Source organism: Silene latifolia, chromosome 3 (genome assembly GCF_048544455.1).
Source record: "Silene latifolia isolate original U9 population chromosome 3, ASM4854445v1, whole genome shotgun sequence".
Lineage (NCBI taxonomy): Eukaryota > Viridiplantae > Streptophyta > Magnoliopsida > Caryophyllales > Caryophyllaceae > Silene > Silene latifolia.
The window spans coordinates 101,680,885-101,698,362 of NC_133528.1; the positions used below are offsets into that span (position 1 = coordinate 101,680,885).

The 17,478-nt window shown below is 40.5% G+C and overlaps 2 non-coding genes across 2 annotated transcripts; one reads left to right on the forward strand and one right to left on the reverse strand.

The window, feature by feature from the left end:
- The first annotated feature begins 2,005 nt into the window (after positions 1–2,005).
- LOC141650855 (small nucleolar RNA R71) lies at positions 2,006–2,112 on the forward strand. Its single transcript, XR_012546867.1, has one exon. It is a non-coding gene; the product is annotated as a small nucleolar RNA R71 (small nucleolar RNA).
- Positions 2,113–12,056: 9,944 nt separating this feature from the next.
- On the reverse strand, positions 12,057–12,163 carry LOC141650010 (small nucleolar RNA R71). Its single transcript, XR_012546075.1, has one exon. It is a non-coding gene; the product is annotated as a small nucleolar RNA R71 (small nucleolar RNA).
- Between the last annotated feature and the right edge of the window lie 5,315 nt (positions 12,164–17,478).

The window sequence follows — 17,478 nt, forward strand, 5'->3', positions numbered from 1 at the left end:
TTTGTTTTTGAGCTTGCCACCAACCAAGCTCCATGTCATAGCTCCTTTAGCATTCCGCAATCATTTGAAATTTCTCAAATAAAATTTCCCTTTCTTCTTTTTGGCACTCTTAGCAATAGTGCCCTTAGCATCATCACCTACAAAACAAACAACACCCATATCGTCCTCCCAACGGATCCATTAGTAAGGAGCCAAGTGTAGTAGAGGCAAGAGAAGAGTCCACAGTGCTAAATAAATAACAAGACTCTTGTAACATTGGGCTTCTAATGGTGTTGTTTTTGCTAAAGGAGACCCGGTCATCACCCACTTCCAACGTCAACCTCCCATTTTTCACATCAATTAACGCACCCGCGGTGCGTAAAAATAGCCTACCCAATATAATTGGGGTTTGTGAGTCCTCGGCCATATCAAGTATGAGGAAGTCAACGGGTATGAAAAACTTGCCAACTTTGACCGGTACATCTTCTAAGACACCTAAGGGTCGCTTTAAAGAACGGTCCGCCATTTGCAATGTTGTACTTGTGCATTTTAGAGCACCCATGGTCGCAAAGGGCCTTATCAATGGTATATGTGCCTATAGTGCAAGGAATAGAATAGCTACTGGGGTCCTTAAGTTTCGGGGGAGACTTATTTTGTAAGAGTGTACTACACTCTTCGATGAAAGCAATGGTCTCAACCTCATTGAAGGATCGCTTCTTTGAGAGAATTTCCTTCATAAACTTTGCGTAGGAGGGGACTTGGGTAAGCAATTCTAAAAATGGGACGGTGACTTGTAAATTCTTACACATTTCCATGAACTTACCGAACTTACCTTCTTCCTTGTGCTTTGCGAGGCGATGAGGAAATGGTATTTGAACAAATTCCTTGGGAGGAGTATCCTCCACACCTTTATCATTCTTATTCTCATTGGGAACACTCACCATCTTTGAAACGGCATTACTCTCCTTAGCATTAGGAGAGACTTCTTCAACAATCACCTTGTCACTTTTTTCGGGCATAGGGTGCTCAACAACTTTGCCATCAAGCTTGCTCTTCCTTTTTAGCATCAACAACCGGTGGGGAAATGGTACACGGTCCTTAACAAGAGGCTCTTCACTAGCCTTCTTTTTGTCATCTCCACCAAGCTTGGCCTTTTTAACAACCACTTCTTCATCCAAAGTCATGGACGGCCCATCGTATCTAGTACCACTTCTTAAGGAGATAGAATTGACGGTCTCGTGTGGTTGCTCACCTTGGGGAGGTAGTTGACCGTTCTTCCTTTGAGAATTGGAAGCGGCTAATTGAGCCACTTGTTGTTCCAACATCTTGAATTTGAGTCAATAGTTCCCTTTGCATTTGGATTATCGTGCCCTCGAGCTTACTAACTCCTTGATTGTTTTGTTGGGTATTTTGTGGTGGATTTTGTTGGTAATTGTTTTGTGGGGGCCTTTGTTGATTTTGATAACCCGGTGGAGGGATATACTTTTGTTGTTGAGGAACATAGGCATTTTGTTGTGGTGGGGGTTGAGGGTTTAGCACATTGTTGCTAGTGTAAGACAAGTTCGGATAAAATTTTATATTCGGGTTATAAGTGTTGGAAAATGTACCCGATGGATATGAACTTTGTCTTAGAGCTTGAAAAGCATTCACCTCTTCAATGGGGGCTCGGCAATGAGCGGCATAATGACCCGCACCTCCGCAACCATCACAAACAATGATTTGGCTTGTTGAAGACATGGCATTGAGTTGTTGAACGGAATCTTTAGCATCCCTTTCCGCCAATTGTTGTTGGAGCAAAGCAATTTGAGCTAGTAAAACGGAGTTGTTGGAGGATTCTTCTTTACCTTTGGATGGCACAACCCGGGAATTGACATATTGGGCATCATAGACCGCTATAGATTCGATCGTGGCATGAGCAAGGTCGGTGTCAATTTGATCAAACCGCCCATTGTTGGCGGAATCAAGAATCCTTCGGGATTCCGCACAACATCCATTGTAAAATGTTATTGCTAGAAACCAATCATCTAGCCCATGATGTGGGCATTGCCTTTGAAGATCTTTGTACCTCTCCCAAGCCTCATATAAGCTCTCAAGAGCTTGTTGACGGAATTCGGTAATTTGGCTCCTCAAAGTTTGAGTTTTCTCCGGTGGAAAAAACTTTTGGTAGAAGGCTAGAGCCAAAGTCTCCCAATTGGTGATTCCCATGGCGGTGCGGTCAAGGCTATTGATCCAAAGCTTGGCCTTGTCCTTCAAAGAGAAAGGGAAAAGTATCTCCCTTATTTGGGCTTGAGTGACACCCGTTTGACGGATCATGGAGCAATAGTCACAAAAATTTTGCACACGCAAATTGGGATCCTCCAAAGGACTTCCTCCAAATTGCTTCCTCTCCACAAGGCTAATGAAAGCCGGCTTGATCTCGAATTCCGGCGCGGTGATTTGAGTGGTTGTGATTCCGGCCGGAAGCATGGCCGCGGTGGGTTTTGAGTGATCGGAAAGTTTCACCATCTTTTTGGTAGTAGATGGTGATGGTGGTGGAGTTGATGAAGAAGAAACCTCCTCCTCTTCAAGAACCTCTAGATCGTCTAAGTAAGACTTTCTAGCACTTTCAACTTGTATGGGAGAAGTGGCCTCTTTCACTTCCTTCCAGAAACGTCGTCTTCTCCTAAATGTTTTCTCGGGATCGGAATCCGGTGAAAGCAATTCTCCACTACGAGAGGACCTGGGCATAAGACAACAATTTCTAGGAAAATGATAAGTAACGGTCTTAAGGAACAAGTGTTCCCCAAGACAAAGGAAAACAAGATAAAAATCGACAATTCAAAAAGCAATAAAACTGTTTCCCCGGCAACGGCGCCAAAATTTGATAGGCTTATCGCGTACCTATGCAAAGATAAATTCCCTAAACACAAGTAAATGTAGTAATAGGGGTCGAACCACAAGGAAACGGGAATTACGTTGTGAATTGCTATGGGTAGATTTTTATCAAGGTCGATTTCGTTTTTGGTTTAGTTTGTTTGTTTGATGATTAATAAAAATTGTAATGTAAATTATATGATAAAAGAGAGTCTAAGGGGTTCGGGTCACACATGCAAGGGTAAATATACGATCATGATAAATTCAGTACTAATAACATTGTCAATTGCTTAGGCTTAGAGACACCCACCTTACGATATTAGTGTCAACCATAGACCCGGTCCTAGAGAAACTCCCGTCCATGACTAAGTCGTCCTACTATACATGCTTAGTCTAATTCAATTCCGTGCCTCTCGACTTATAGAACGAATGAACAAACTTAATCAATTTAATAAGGCCTTAAACAAAGATTAAACGTTATGGCGCAAGCATGTCATAGAAGCAATTTGAACAATATTAATATTAACTTATTTTATCATGTTACATATTTAATTTATGCATGACTCCCCTAGCCCTTAGACTAAGAGATTTAGCTACTCATATTAAGGTGTAAATTGTAAGCTATATTAAGAGAAATGATAAACATGATAATGAAAATGATGTAAACTAAATGGTAAGATATATGAGATAAAATTAAACTATGTGGTATAAAAGGACTAGTGATGAAAACTATATGATAACTATAATAAAAACGTAAATTAAACAAGCTAGAATTAGAATTACCGAATGGAAATAGAACTTGCAAGGAAGAACAAAGTAGAACAAAAAGCTTGAATGTATAAATAACCAAATGTTTAACAACTACAAGCTTAACAATATTGAAAACTAATGAGAGAAAAAATAATGCTTAAGGCTATTGTAAAGTAAAATGAGACGTGAAGAAGAGGTGCCTAAGCCTTGGGATACCTCTCCTATTTATAGGAGAGGAAGAAGAAACGTAAACAATCAGGATGCATGCGGCCCCGATCGGGGTTGGGTGGCCCCGATCGGGGTTGTGTGTTTCCGGGTATTTTCTCTTAATTCCTCACTTAATTGCTTGAGGAATCCTAAGAGCGTGATTAATGACCCTTAATGCACCCGGGTAAATGCTCCATCTATCATCTTTAGAGCTCCCAAAAAGCATCCTAAGCATGTTGGAATCTTATGCTTTCCACCTTTATGATGCGTGTCTATAATATGATGTTTTACATCTTTATTTCCACGCATTTTATGTCTATTATTAGTAGTTTATTCTACTATTTGCCCCTTTTCGTCGACTTCCGCCTTTTTATGTAATATTGCAGATTATTGCGGAATTGAGTAGATAATGAGCCAAATCCGTCCCAAAGTGTTTAGCATAGCATTTGACATGAAGGGAAAGGTCGAGAAGTGAACTTGGTGCGCATTTCAAGGCCTGAAAGATATATTTGCGAGAGTTTAGAAGCGGATTACCAGCTACAGTGGTCTATAGACTGACCTACATGGTCTATAGACTGTCAGAATGCTTCTTGACATTTCAGCCTTATTCAGATGGCCATATCTCGAGTTCTAGACCTGATAATCAAGTGATTCCAATTGGAGGGTAAAGCTTATCCTCTTAGCTTTCCAACGCTGTGTAGAACGCCTGATTTGACCAAGTGACGAAGAAATGGCAGCTGTTTTAAGATCGGTGCGCGCTGCAGGAATCGTCAGAATGCAATTCTGTACAGCACTCTTGGTCGATCGACTGGTACAAGTGGCCGATCGACCACCCCACGAGCTGATGCGCAAGTTAAAAGATCGAGAATTCCAAAGCCTTGTGATTAGGTTTAGGAATAAAGGTTACGCAGGATTATTCCTATATAACAACCTTAGTTTTCAGAATAACTATCGAGTTATTATTTCAGTCTTTATCATCAAATTTATTAGGGTTCTATATTGCGTTTAGCATTAGGGCATAATTGTTCGAATAGAATTTGCTTTCGTTCTTGCTTTTCGGATTCTTCCTTTCTCTGCAATTCCATTCGGTATTTCTTTGTTCCAATTTCAGTTTACTGCTTTATTTCGTTCATAGTTTAGAATTGTTAGAGTATTTTCCCAAAAGCCAATTTATCGTCTCATGTTAATTGCTTGTTTCGTTAGTTTAATCATGCATTCAATATCTTTGTTTGTTAATTTCATTGTTGTTTTTATCACAAGTATGAGTAGCTAAATTACCCTGTGCTAGGATGTAGGGGATCTATAGCGTAGATGGTGTAGAATTAGGCGACCTGAATTAGGGCATTGGTCGATCGACTGGCTTCTTTGGTCGATCGATTGTGCCAGTTGGTCGATCGACTGCCTATAGTGGTCGATCGACTGACGCGTGTATGATTAGCACCGTTTTAATTTATTAATTGCAATATTTGACAACGAGACCGAGAGGGGACCTGTTAGATGCTTAGTATTGACCAACCCATTAAGATCGAGAGATAGGGGAGGGAAATAATTAATGAATTAGAACGACTAAATTGCCAAGATCGAAAGACAGGTAATTCAGGCTTTAAGAATCACTTTTCAGTGCGAGAGCTAGCATTAGTGAGACTTAGGGGCTAGTAGCATAGGCCGAAAGGAGCTACTGGTTAACTTGGACTGAGAGGACTTGTTATTTACCCATCTACACGACTTTATTTCAAACTTACCTAGGATTTTGTGCCATCGCAGCTATAGTGAACCGACCGTCTTAGCATTTCTTCTATCATTGTTTACCTTCTTTATTACATTTATTGCTTATTTAGTTTATGCATTTTGACTTAGATTTACTTCAATCCAAAACCCCTCAAACTGTTACCTTTAGACTAAAATTAAAAGCAACTATTATCTCCCTACCTCCCTGCGGATCGACCCTTACTACCGCTTGGTAGTTGTAGTTTGGAATTTATAAATATTATTTTTGGTACTCACTTCGACAGGTATCAAATTTTGGCGCCGTTGCCGGGGAGGCAGCGCTAGTTTTAGTTGTTTTTATTTTAGTCTGTCTTCAGCCTCAAGGGATTTATTCCTTGAGGCAGTTCTCATCTTTTTCCTTTAGTTTTGTTTTTTATAGGTCTTTTAGGTCCTATCTAAGCAGGATTTTGGAAGGAGAACATCAAAGGGAAGGCTTGAGTACCTTTGATTCTTCCACCAATATGTCCAACGTCTCCAGAATTATAGCACAATTTGAAGCTCAGAATGCAAAATCTGACAAGCTGGAGAGTAGACAGTCGCGGAAAGCAAGTGTAGAGATGAGTACTGTTGCGGCACTTGAGGCTTCTTTTAATGCTCAATCTGAAAAGCTTGAGGTGGCACAATTGAAGCAAGAAAATTCAGAGCAGAATGCTTCGGTTCATGGCACCAATGAGATTGCGGAATTGAGAACGGTAGTCCAAGCTCTTATGGCTCATATGGTGAAAATTGAAAGCCAAATAGCAATCTTAGCGGCTAATCAGCGAGGAGAGGATTCAGGTAATATGAAGAAGCTTATTAAAGTTTCTGATGCGGAAAGAGATCACGTTCCCAGTGCTCATGGTCGACCGACCGCCCACCATGGTCGATCGACCAACATACCTGATGCTACTGTACACGCTGACAGTCAGGAGCTTTCTGATCCCAAATCCAGTGGTCGACCGACCAGTATACCTGAGCAGAACGCAAATCCGTCAATTAATTTGTATGACACCACAGCTAATGATAATATGACGATGGTTTTGAACATGCGCAAGTTCGATGTTGTTGATTTGCATGATACTTCGGCCCGAATTATTGACGGGTCGTTCATTTCAAGAGCTATGAAGTCATTTCCGAGAGTTGATAAGGACAAGATCCTTAATTCAAAGGATGTTTCGAGGAAGGAAGTAGAAGAGCGGGCCAAGTTGTCGATAAAGCTTCCATTTCCTGAGCGGCTCCAGAAATCGGAAGATGAGGTACATTATGTGAATATTGATGATGTCCCACCTTTTATTCCTACCCTTATTACTGCTCTAACACCTCCGCCCCAGATTGGGAGCAAGATGGAGGAAGATTTTCCGCTTTGACTGTTTCAGATTTGGTTTGGGGAAGAAAGAGCCACCTGATTTTCCAGCTTTGAAGAAGTCAGAGCGAGGCATGGAGTATGATCTAAAATTCGATGAGCCGGACGATACTAGAGCATGGAGGGCTAGAGCTGCTGACGATCCATTGAGTTGCCTAGATGACGGAGATGGGTGGTCTTCATCTGCTGAGATTAGTATTGCTGAGGCGACTGCATCTAGCCAAAGGCCATGGTTGGAGTTATCCCGCAGTTTCCGCGGATAAACACTTTCACATTTTATTGCTTGAGTTTTAAGACAATTCTTTTTATTGCACTTGTTAGACTATTTATTGTTTTGGTTTGCGCGAGACTTCGCATTTTATATTCGTTTGCTTAGAATTTTTAAAAGACCTTTAGACTATTACTTTGGGTTTTGCGCAATTTTTGGGCGCGTTATTGTGTGTATTTGCAGGTTTATATACCATATTAGCTCAATTTATTGAGCTAATTCGAAGAAATCAGAACTTACAAAGAGATTTTGGTCGATCGACCGCCTACTTGGTCGATCGATCGATCGCTACTGATTCTGAAGCTTCATTCGTGTCAACTTGGTCGATCGATTCTGCTATGGTCGATCGACCGCCTTTATTCTTTGTACTGTTTTTGATCATTCCCCTGCTGTGTTTGGTCGATTTGCGGAGTTGAGGGAGTCTTTTCTCCACTTTATTCTCCGCTTAGTTTCTGTTTCCTTCTGTTTTATTATTTTACACATAATTACCGTTCCAATATTGTTTTCTCGGAATTACGCATGGTATTGTTTGTCTTTTCAGGTACTTATTGGTAGCACTGCTGGCTACGGAAACCTCCTAGCTCACGCTGGTTTGGGGAGGTTTCCTTCTGCGCTTAAAGTCTTGTGAGTTTCCGAGTTTTAACTTCATGTCTTATTTAGTTAATTTTATCGCAAATTCCCGTTTCCCTTTTATTTCATTACATGATTTTGCACAATTCCTTGGTTCGTTGGGACAAAATAAGCTTCCTTAATACCCAGCTTGTGAGCAGTCTTGAGGGGAATGACATTCACCGTGGATCCGTCATCTACAAGGATCATGGGCACATTCTTCTTGAGGCATTGTACGGTGATGTACAGGGCAAGGTTATGGTTGGCTCCGAAGGGAGGGATATCTTCGTCGGAGAAGATGACTGGGTTGTTCAAATCAGGGGCATCCCTCGTCATGTGCGCCACTATTTCTTCAGGGAAGAGGTGGAGGGTACAGTTAATTTTCCCAAGGCTTGCAGCAAAGCATGTCGATGCTCAAAGGATGTCGCGATCAGTTGCCAAATCGAGATCTCGGCTTTTGCCTTCTGAAGCTGTTTGAGGATTGAATTCTCAGGAGCCCTCGGTTGAGTGTCTACTTCCGGGACAACTTGGTCGTTTGTTGTTGGAACGACCGTTGGATGGTTTGGGTTCTGATAGGGGCGTCCGGACCGAGTAAGGTGGGCGATCTCATTTGCCCGTTTCTCTTTCTCTGGGACAAGGTAGACATCTTCAATGTCGTTTCTCCAAATGTCGTTGATTTCAGGATCTCGAAGGCACTTTGGAGGGGTATTTCTTGGTGGGCAGTTTTTGTGAGGGATATTTTTGTGTGGGTAATTTTTGTGGGGGTAGTTTTTGTGGGGTTAATTATTGTGAGGATGATTATTGTGGGGTGCATGCCAGAATGATCGCGGGAGCAATCCGTCCTGGTGTGGGTAGTTTTGGGCGCGCGGGTGATAAGTAGTATTTTGGTAGCTTTTACCCCTCATTTATACTTTATTCGGACTCGATTTTGTGTGCGTTAAATGATTAATAGCTCATTTTACTATTTAATTATAAATAATTAATATTATTAATATCATTGCGAATAATTGTTATTATTGAAGAATTTGGCACTGCTCTTTATTATTTCAATTTTTGTAGGAATGAAGACGGAAAATTAAGAGGTAAACAAATGAAGACGGGTCAAAGCTAGCTACAAGACAAAAGAAAAGGGGAATGAAGGTCAACCTTTGACCTTCAATTATGCAAAAGTGTATCTCCTCCATCCTGTATTTCGTTTCATCACCAGTACACTTCATCACCTTCATTTCACCATTCATCATTCAAAACCTTCATCACTATAAACCCGTCATCATCAAACCAGACCTGCAAACAATACCACCATTCACCATTTTCACCTTCCCCTGCATCATTCACCAACCCGACAATCACCTGCAGCTTCGACATCAACAACAACTGTAGCACCATCTTCATCGTCTCCATCACCTCCGACCTGACCTGCGACAATTCACCTGCTTCTCCTCAGCGTTCAAACCCTTTCGAACTCGTCAATCTCCGACAACAACAATCAATCATCTTCTTCAGCAGCTTCACTTCATCACCCGCCATATCTCCACTCCTTTCATCACTCACCATTTTCATCAATTCTCCATTAACAACCACCATCACCACTTCTTGTCAACAGCAACAAGTCGCAGCAACAGACCCCGAGCTCGAAATTCACATCACACACCTTCATCATCATTCGTCTCCATCATCTTAAACCCGTCACTTCCCTATCACTTTCATTTCACCATGACAACCACCCTTTACCACCATCTCACCTGCAAACCACCATCATACCGGCAGCAGCAACATTATCAACAATTGAAGCCCGAAAACCCGACCACACCATCATTCTCACGCTCAATTTAAACCGCATATGTGCCCTATACCGGTCAACCGGCAGCCGCCCTCAAACCGGCAGGGAATACCTTAACATTTTGGTCCAATTAATCATGCACTCGCTACCGGCCATAGCCACCGGCAGCCGGGCAACCGGCATACAACAACGCAGACAACATTATCGCATCAATTTGTGTTCCTATGCCGGTGCCCCGGCAGCCGCCCCACCGGCAGCCACACACACCTAGTGAATTTCCGCCTTTTCTTCAAGTACGCGCTGCCGGCACCTCGCACCGACCGCCGGCTGACCGGCAAAGAACCCTTGTGCTGCGATTTGTTCACCCGCATTCTTCTCTTTTTCCCTTTTTGTTTTTGTTTTGTTTGTCTAATGTATTACTATGTCGGTTGATTTGGGGTTTTATTAGTGCTAGGTTTATTATTAGTATTAGAATTATTATTATCATTATTATTATTATTATTATTATTATTATTAGCTAATTAAAATTGTAATTAGAAGATGTTATATAAGTCTCCTCTCACATTACACACTAGACTTTACATTAGACATTAGATAGAAAATTAGATTAGTTCATCTTTCTCTCAACATTTTGTAGAACCCTAATATTTACTCTCTCATTTTCATTCAATAAAAAGTTGTAATCTTTCTTTAATTATTAGTTTAATTCTTCCTTTGTTCATTCAAGTTCTTCATCTCTCATTAATATACAATTAGTATTTTGGGTTGTATTTGAAGATTAGAAGAAATTCATTCTTCCATTATTATCCAAGATTGTTACTTTCCTCTTTGTTGGTAAAATTCTCATCTTTTGTTTACATTACTTTCATTAGTTTACATTTCTTATGTTGTTTTATCATTATTCATCAAAAGTTTCCATCTTTATCAATTTTACAATGTTTACTTGTGTATTGTTGGAAATTGTTGGTGATTTCTCATCCATGAACATGAGTGAGTAGTCTTATCTAAGGTCTAGGGGGAATTTGGGTAATTAAGGGGATGAATTTGGGTGGTTAACCTTTTGAATTGGGTGATTATGTGGTTTATACTCTTAATGCATTTGAAGTGTTTGTGGAAATGCCTCAATGAAAATTGGACATTTTATTAACATGTTTGGCTTAATTACCTTGGTGCATTGTGCTATTAGATGGTTATAGAAGTGTTTATAGATGAGTTTTAATGAAAGTTAGAACATCTCTTTGATGCATTCGGTCCGTCTTGGTGCTCATGCTATTGGGTAGTCTTTATGCTTTATTTGTAGCTAGTTCATCTCGATCAAGTGACAACTTATTGAGGAGCTTAAGGTGACTAAGAAATTAGTCTTAAACCCTTGACCACTATTATTACCCTTCTCTTGTTAGACCTTGTTTCTCCCCCTAATTGCCCTTTGTGAACCCAAAGACCTTAGCCTCCCCTTATTAATTAAAAGCAATTTCATCTAGTTTAAATTTTATACCTTGTTGCATCTTAGTTTATAATTAATCAATCTTATTTTGTTTGACTAAAATAGGACTTAAACGGACTAAGTATACACCCCCGCCATCTTTGTGTTCGACACCCGAATAAATACTACTTTTATTGGGTTCTTTATAAATAGTTTTTGGTACCGGAAGTGACGACAAAAGCCGGTCATCAAAATGGCGCCGTTGCCGGGGATGGCGTTAGGTTATGCTTAGTTAGTTAGAGTCTTAGGCTTAGTCTTAGTTACTTGTTGTTTGCTTGTTTGTGTAGTTAGTGTGCTTCTTGTAGAGTGTGTGTGATTTTTGCCTTGCCCTAGTGTGTAAAAGCACTAGGAGTCTTACGGTTTGTCAAGTTGTATGCCTAGGAGGAACCACCAAGCTTTGCTCTTTGACTCCGATCCCGAAAGGCTTTTTAGAGCCTTAAGGAATAGGACCATTGCAAGGGTTAGAACCTCTTCTCAAGCAACCATAAACCAAGCAAATTCACCCACCCAACCTCTCTTTGAAAACACAACACAACAACAACCAAACAACACCATTGATCACCCCCTAGAAAATCCTTTCTACAATTTCCAACTCCCAAATACTCCACCTCAAACACCACCTTCTCATATACCAAATCCACCACCACCACCACCAATGGCTTTACGTGACCATAACCGTCCTAACCACAATGATGCTTGTGACCCTATCAATTTTGGCACCTTGGCCCCAAACAACTTTGAAATGCATCCCGCCCAAGTCGGGTTAATTGAGAAGGACTTGTTCGGGGGTCATATTGAAGAGGATGCCCATGCTCATCTCCGGAAGTTTAAGAGGAAAGTTTCAATGATGAAGAAGAATGGGGTGTCCGAAGACACCTTGAGAATGATGTTGTTCCCGTTTTCATTGACGGGCAAAGCGGACCGATGGTTGAACATCCACCCACCGGATACTTTCACTACTTGGGATGCTTTGGCTAAAGCATTCATGGCCAAGTATTACCCTTCCTCCAAGACCGCGATGCTCCGTAATGAGATCCATACGTTCCAACAAGAGGATGGGGAGTCCTTGGGTGAAGCTTGGGACCGTTATCAAGACTTGATAGCAAGTTGCCCCCACCATGGAATACCGGAATGGTACATCACTCAAACATTCTTCCAAACTTTGCTACCGAGGACTAAGGAGATGGTAAATGCCTCCGCGGGGGGAGGATTTGATCACTTGAATGATGAAGAGGGCACGACATTGATCAAGAAAATGGTAGATTCGGAAGCAAACTATGGTTCTAGAGGAAACATGCTAAGAAGGAATGGGAAGTTTCCTAAGGAAAACTCCTCCAACTCCGAGACAAATGCCAAGCTCGACTTACTCACAAAACAATTTGAGAAGTTTCAAAGAAATCAAGTGCACCAAGCCGCAACCTCACATGGGGCACCCATGGAGGAAGTGGCTCAAGTCTCAAGTTGTGAACTTTGTGGAGGAAGTGGTCACACATATGACTTGTGTGCCAACAATTACAACAACTTTGATGGGAACAATGTGCAAGAGGTGAATGCTTTCCAAGCATTTAACAATTTTTCCAACCGTCCACCTAGACCCTCATTCAACAACAACCAAGGATCTAACCAAAACTTTGCCAACCAATCTCATGCATATCAAGATTATAAGGGTAACCAAGGGAACCAAGGTAATCAAAACTTTTACCAAGGAAACCAAGGAAACCAAGCTAACCAAGGGTTTGGCCAAGGATTCAATCAATGGAACAACAACAATGGGTTCAATCAAGGATACAACAATAATCAAAGGTACAACCAAGGGCAAAATCAAGGGTTCAATCGAGGGTACCAAGGGAACAACCAAAATTCCAACTTTAAAGATCAAGGATATGGCTTTTCTCTTCCAATTTCCAACCAACCTTTCAACCAAGAGCCACCATCCCAAGCAAGCAATACCATGGGAGATGATAAATATGACAACTTGGTGAAGTTGATAGGGGATTTGGCAAGTAATACCCAACAACAAATCAAGAGTCTTGAAGCTAAGGTGGCTTCCCAAGCTCTCATGAGTTCTCAAAAACCACCGGGTGTGTTTCTAAGACAAGGGCAAAATCCAAGGGACCCTATGAAGTCAAAGGAAGTTAATGCTATCATGGTTGGAGTTGAAGAGGAAAAAGAAGAATCATTTGATTTGCCAAGTCAAGAGAAGTTATCTTACACTACTCCATTTTCCATGACTATGGAAACATTCCAAGAAGTTGACCATGAGCCCGAAAAAGAGAGCATAGAAGACTATGTACTTGAGCAAATAATGACAATTCATGGTACAAGCTTGGATGTTGAAGTTGACCCGGGTAAGGGAGAGATGATTATGACTTCACCAACCACTATGAGTGAAGAATTTGTGCTTGAAGAAATTGTGAAATCACCAAATGTGATGGTAGAAGTTGAGAAGAGCCCGGAAGAAGAAGAGGTGGTGATGATTGAAGATCACTCTTTGGCCAAGCAAGAAGAATTCATTTCTAGAAGAGTGGAGATTAGTAGACATGAGCTTGATTTCTCAAGTGAGAAGTGCAATGTGGTCAAGTCTAAAGAAATCCCCATCAAACTTGATGACCCCGGGAGTTTCTCAATTCCTTGTACCGTTGGTGACCAAAAGGTGGATAGTGCTTTGTGTGACTTAGGGGCAAGTGTGAGTGTCATACCACTTGCCCTTGTGAAGAGGTTGAATATTTCAAGCTTTGCCCACACTTCCATTACAATCAAGCTTGCCGACGGGACAATCAAATCTCCGAATGGGATTCTCAAGGATATCATGGTTCAAATTGGTAAGCTTTCAATTCCTACCGACTTTGTTGTGTTGGATATCCCTATGGGAAGAAGCTCTCGTGTCATTCTTGGTAGGCCATTCTTGGCCACGGGAGGAGCTATCATAGATGTCAAAGAGGGAAGATTGTCATTCAAAGTTGGGAAGGAAAAAGTTGAATTCAAGCTACCACATGCTTCAAAGAAAACCGTGGTTCAAAACATGTTTGCCGTGGAAACATTAGAACTCCATGAGAATGAAGATGAGAACATGGAGCTCTTAATTTCTTGTGAGCCGAAAGTTGATGATAAGCCACCGGGTAAGTTCCTTGAAGAACAAGTGAATGCTAAAGATAAGTGTGGGGAAATGAGTAAGACTTGGGAAACCAAGTTCGATTCTAGCACAAATGCCCCTCCAAATTCAAAACCAAGAATTGAAAAGAAGAAACCAAAAAGATGGAGGAAGAGATCGAAAGGAAAAAGGGTATGTGACCCTAATGTTGATAAAGAGACTAAGGAAAAGCTTGAAGAAGAAATGAACCGAAAATGGCAAGAAGTTCAAGATGCCATGAGTAAGTTGCATGCTTTGATGATGAAGAACAAGGGTTCATGTGTTGTTGATCCTTGTATTGAAGGTAGAAAGTTAGTGGGATCTCGGGATATTGATCCCGGTTGATTGAAGACTTTGAATGAAGAGGTTTGGTGGAGTTACTTAAGAACCACCGCAATGTATATATTCTTCTCCTCTTTAATTAAGTTTTTACCGCATTTTGCATTTAGTGACATGATTTGATAAGGAGCTAATCCAAATTAGCTCTCTTTGCATTCATATAGTATAGCTTGCATCGTATTCCAATATTGCATATAGGTTAGATCATGCATTGCATGCTTATTTGAAAATCACTAAAAATTTGAATAATCAAAAATCACCAAAAACATGTATTTCATTTCCGAATTTCCTCCACACATTTATTTCCATTGGAATTATGTAAATAAATAAGTGTGGGGAGGAAATTCCATCATTTAAAAATACAAAAAACATGTTATTTATTTTCAAATATTCAAAAAAAATCAAAAACATGTCTTTAATTTTGAAAAATTTGAAAAACACAAAAATATGTTATTTATTTTTCCTATTCTCTCCCTATACTTTGTTCCATTGAGGACAATGTAAGTTTCAAGTGTGGGGAGGGAAATATCCACTTTGTGAATATTTGTTTATATTTGTATATACCTTTAAATGTGATAAAAATTCAAGAAAATGCCTAAAAATCGAAAAATCGAAAAAATTCAAAAATTACAAAAATATTGCATTGTATATATATGTTTGTCTAACAAGTGGTGCAGGCACATACGGGACATTTGAGGCATTAGGAGACTAGAAGACCGCTCGGTTTAATCTTTCTTATCTCTTTCTCCTTTTTCATTCCTTTTCTTTTACAATTGTTGGATATATGGAGGAGGATGGGCTATGTCGATGAGGATGTTCCATTTTGGAACTTGGTGTGTGTTGCTTACGTGCTGATAGGTTTAGACAATTGTTGCATGTTTATTTATGTTGCTAGTACTTAGAAATGCATTTCGTATCTTGTGAATATGTGTTGGTTGCTTTATTTACAGTTTGCATCAAGTTTGTACGTATTTTAAAACAAAATGTGGTCTAGGAAGGGAGCATGATACCCTCAATGATGATTTATGTCTTGACCGTGCCTTCCCCCTCCCCATGGCTCGCACCCGTGTCACATGGTTAGCATATGGGAAAAAGGGCATGTCCACCAAGTTTTGGCCGCCTTGTGAGACCGAGAGGACCGTAGTCTAGATCTAGACCTCGACCTAACTACTCAAATGTGAGGATTAGAGCCTCCTAGGGTCGGTGCATTTATACCCGACCCCCACTTAGGATTGTGAGTAGGTCTCCTCGCGAGACGTGTTATGTCTAGACGCATAAGTGTGTCGTTCCGTCCTTTGGCCATGATTTGCATTTCATTTTTTGTGCACAAGTTATGAAATAAAATTTGTTTCCGCATGCATATGAACCTCACATAGCCAAATTGCCTTGTTTTGTCCCTTACGTTATCTCCCTTTTTGATTCACCCCCTTTGAGCCTCAACCTATTCATTTGGCAAACTCACTAAAATAGCTACATCCCATAACCACCCTTCCTTGATCAAGAATTGGTCGGTTTTGTAGTAGTGTTGTAGGAGGTGATTTGGGTCATAGTGGTGGATAGTTTACATATCCACATGGGTCGGAACTTGGTATGCATTTGGCATTGTATATAATTAAGAGATTTTGAAAAAGAAATGAAAAACAAAATAGAAAAGTGAAAAAGTTGTGAAAAATTCAAATCTTTGTGTTAAAAGAAGAAAAAAGGCAAGCAACACCCCTCCTCATCATTAAACGGGGTAGAAAGAGCCGTTGCTAAATAAAGGGGCAATTTGATGTTTTTTCTAAAATGAGTCGGGTTTACACAATTTTTGCAAGACTTGAGAAACCGAGTCTTTGTTAGGGTGTAGACGTTACCATTTGTTGAAATAAGAGGAGTACTTTCAAAGTTTTTCCAATTTGAGTTGGGTTTATGCAATTTTTGCATAGTTTTGGTGATCCATTCTATGTTAGGGCATAGACGTGTCTCAAGTGTTGCAATAAGGAAAGGGATGTGATGTGTCGATAATTCTTGATTTGAACTCCACATATCCAAACGGTGCTTGCACCAATCCCGTTCCGTCCTACTCCTTAGCCCCATTACAACCCTTATTTCATGGCTTGCGCATTGTTACATTTTGCATCTCATTTGGACATAGGACTGTCTTACACATTAGATTGCGGACACGTTCTCACGAGTCGTAGTAGGAGAGTGTTTGGCTACTTTTTGTACAAAAACACCCGGTCTTTAAATGAGTGACGAATGAAATCCGTGAGGTTGTCGATGGTCTAAGTCCCCTTAGCCATGGGTCTCTTTTGGTTGAATCTTGCGCGTGTCGTGTCATTCTTGGAGGACTAGCCTTGCTTCCCCTTTTCCCGCCTTAGAATGTGTTTCTTTGGCTTTTGTGAACATATTTGGGTTGCTTGTGCCACGTTTAGGGAGTTGGCACCTCGTTGAGACTATGAGACGGTATCTCCCGACCAAAACCTTTAATCTTTCAAAACAAAACGGCCGCTTAGATGAGAAAAGTGGTTTGACTTTTTGTGATGCATCTTATATCTTGATTCTTGCTGAAATGTTGGATGTGTCAAAATTTTTCCGCAAGCCCCCACTTGCCTTGCATCGGAATGCATACCTCATTGTGTTTTGGTGTGAGTTGAAGGGACGGAGGAGGCCCGTTAATTGCCTTTCATCGGATATTATTATTTAGGCTAGTTTTTTTTATATTACGGGTCTTAGTTTAATTTAATGAGCTTACTCGAGGACGAGTAAGGTTTAAGTGTGGGGAGATTTGATAAGTAGTATTTTGGTAGCTTTTACCCCTCATTTATACTTTATTCGGACTCGATTTTGTGTGCGTTAAATGATTAATAGCTCATTTTACTATTTAATTATAAATAATTAATATTATTAATATCATTGCGAATAATTGTTATTATTGAAGAATTTGCATCGCTCTTTATTATTTCAATTTTTGTAGGAATGAAGACGGAAA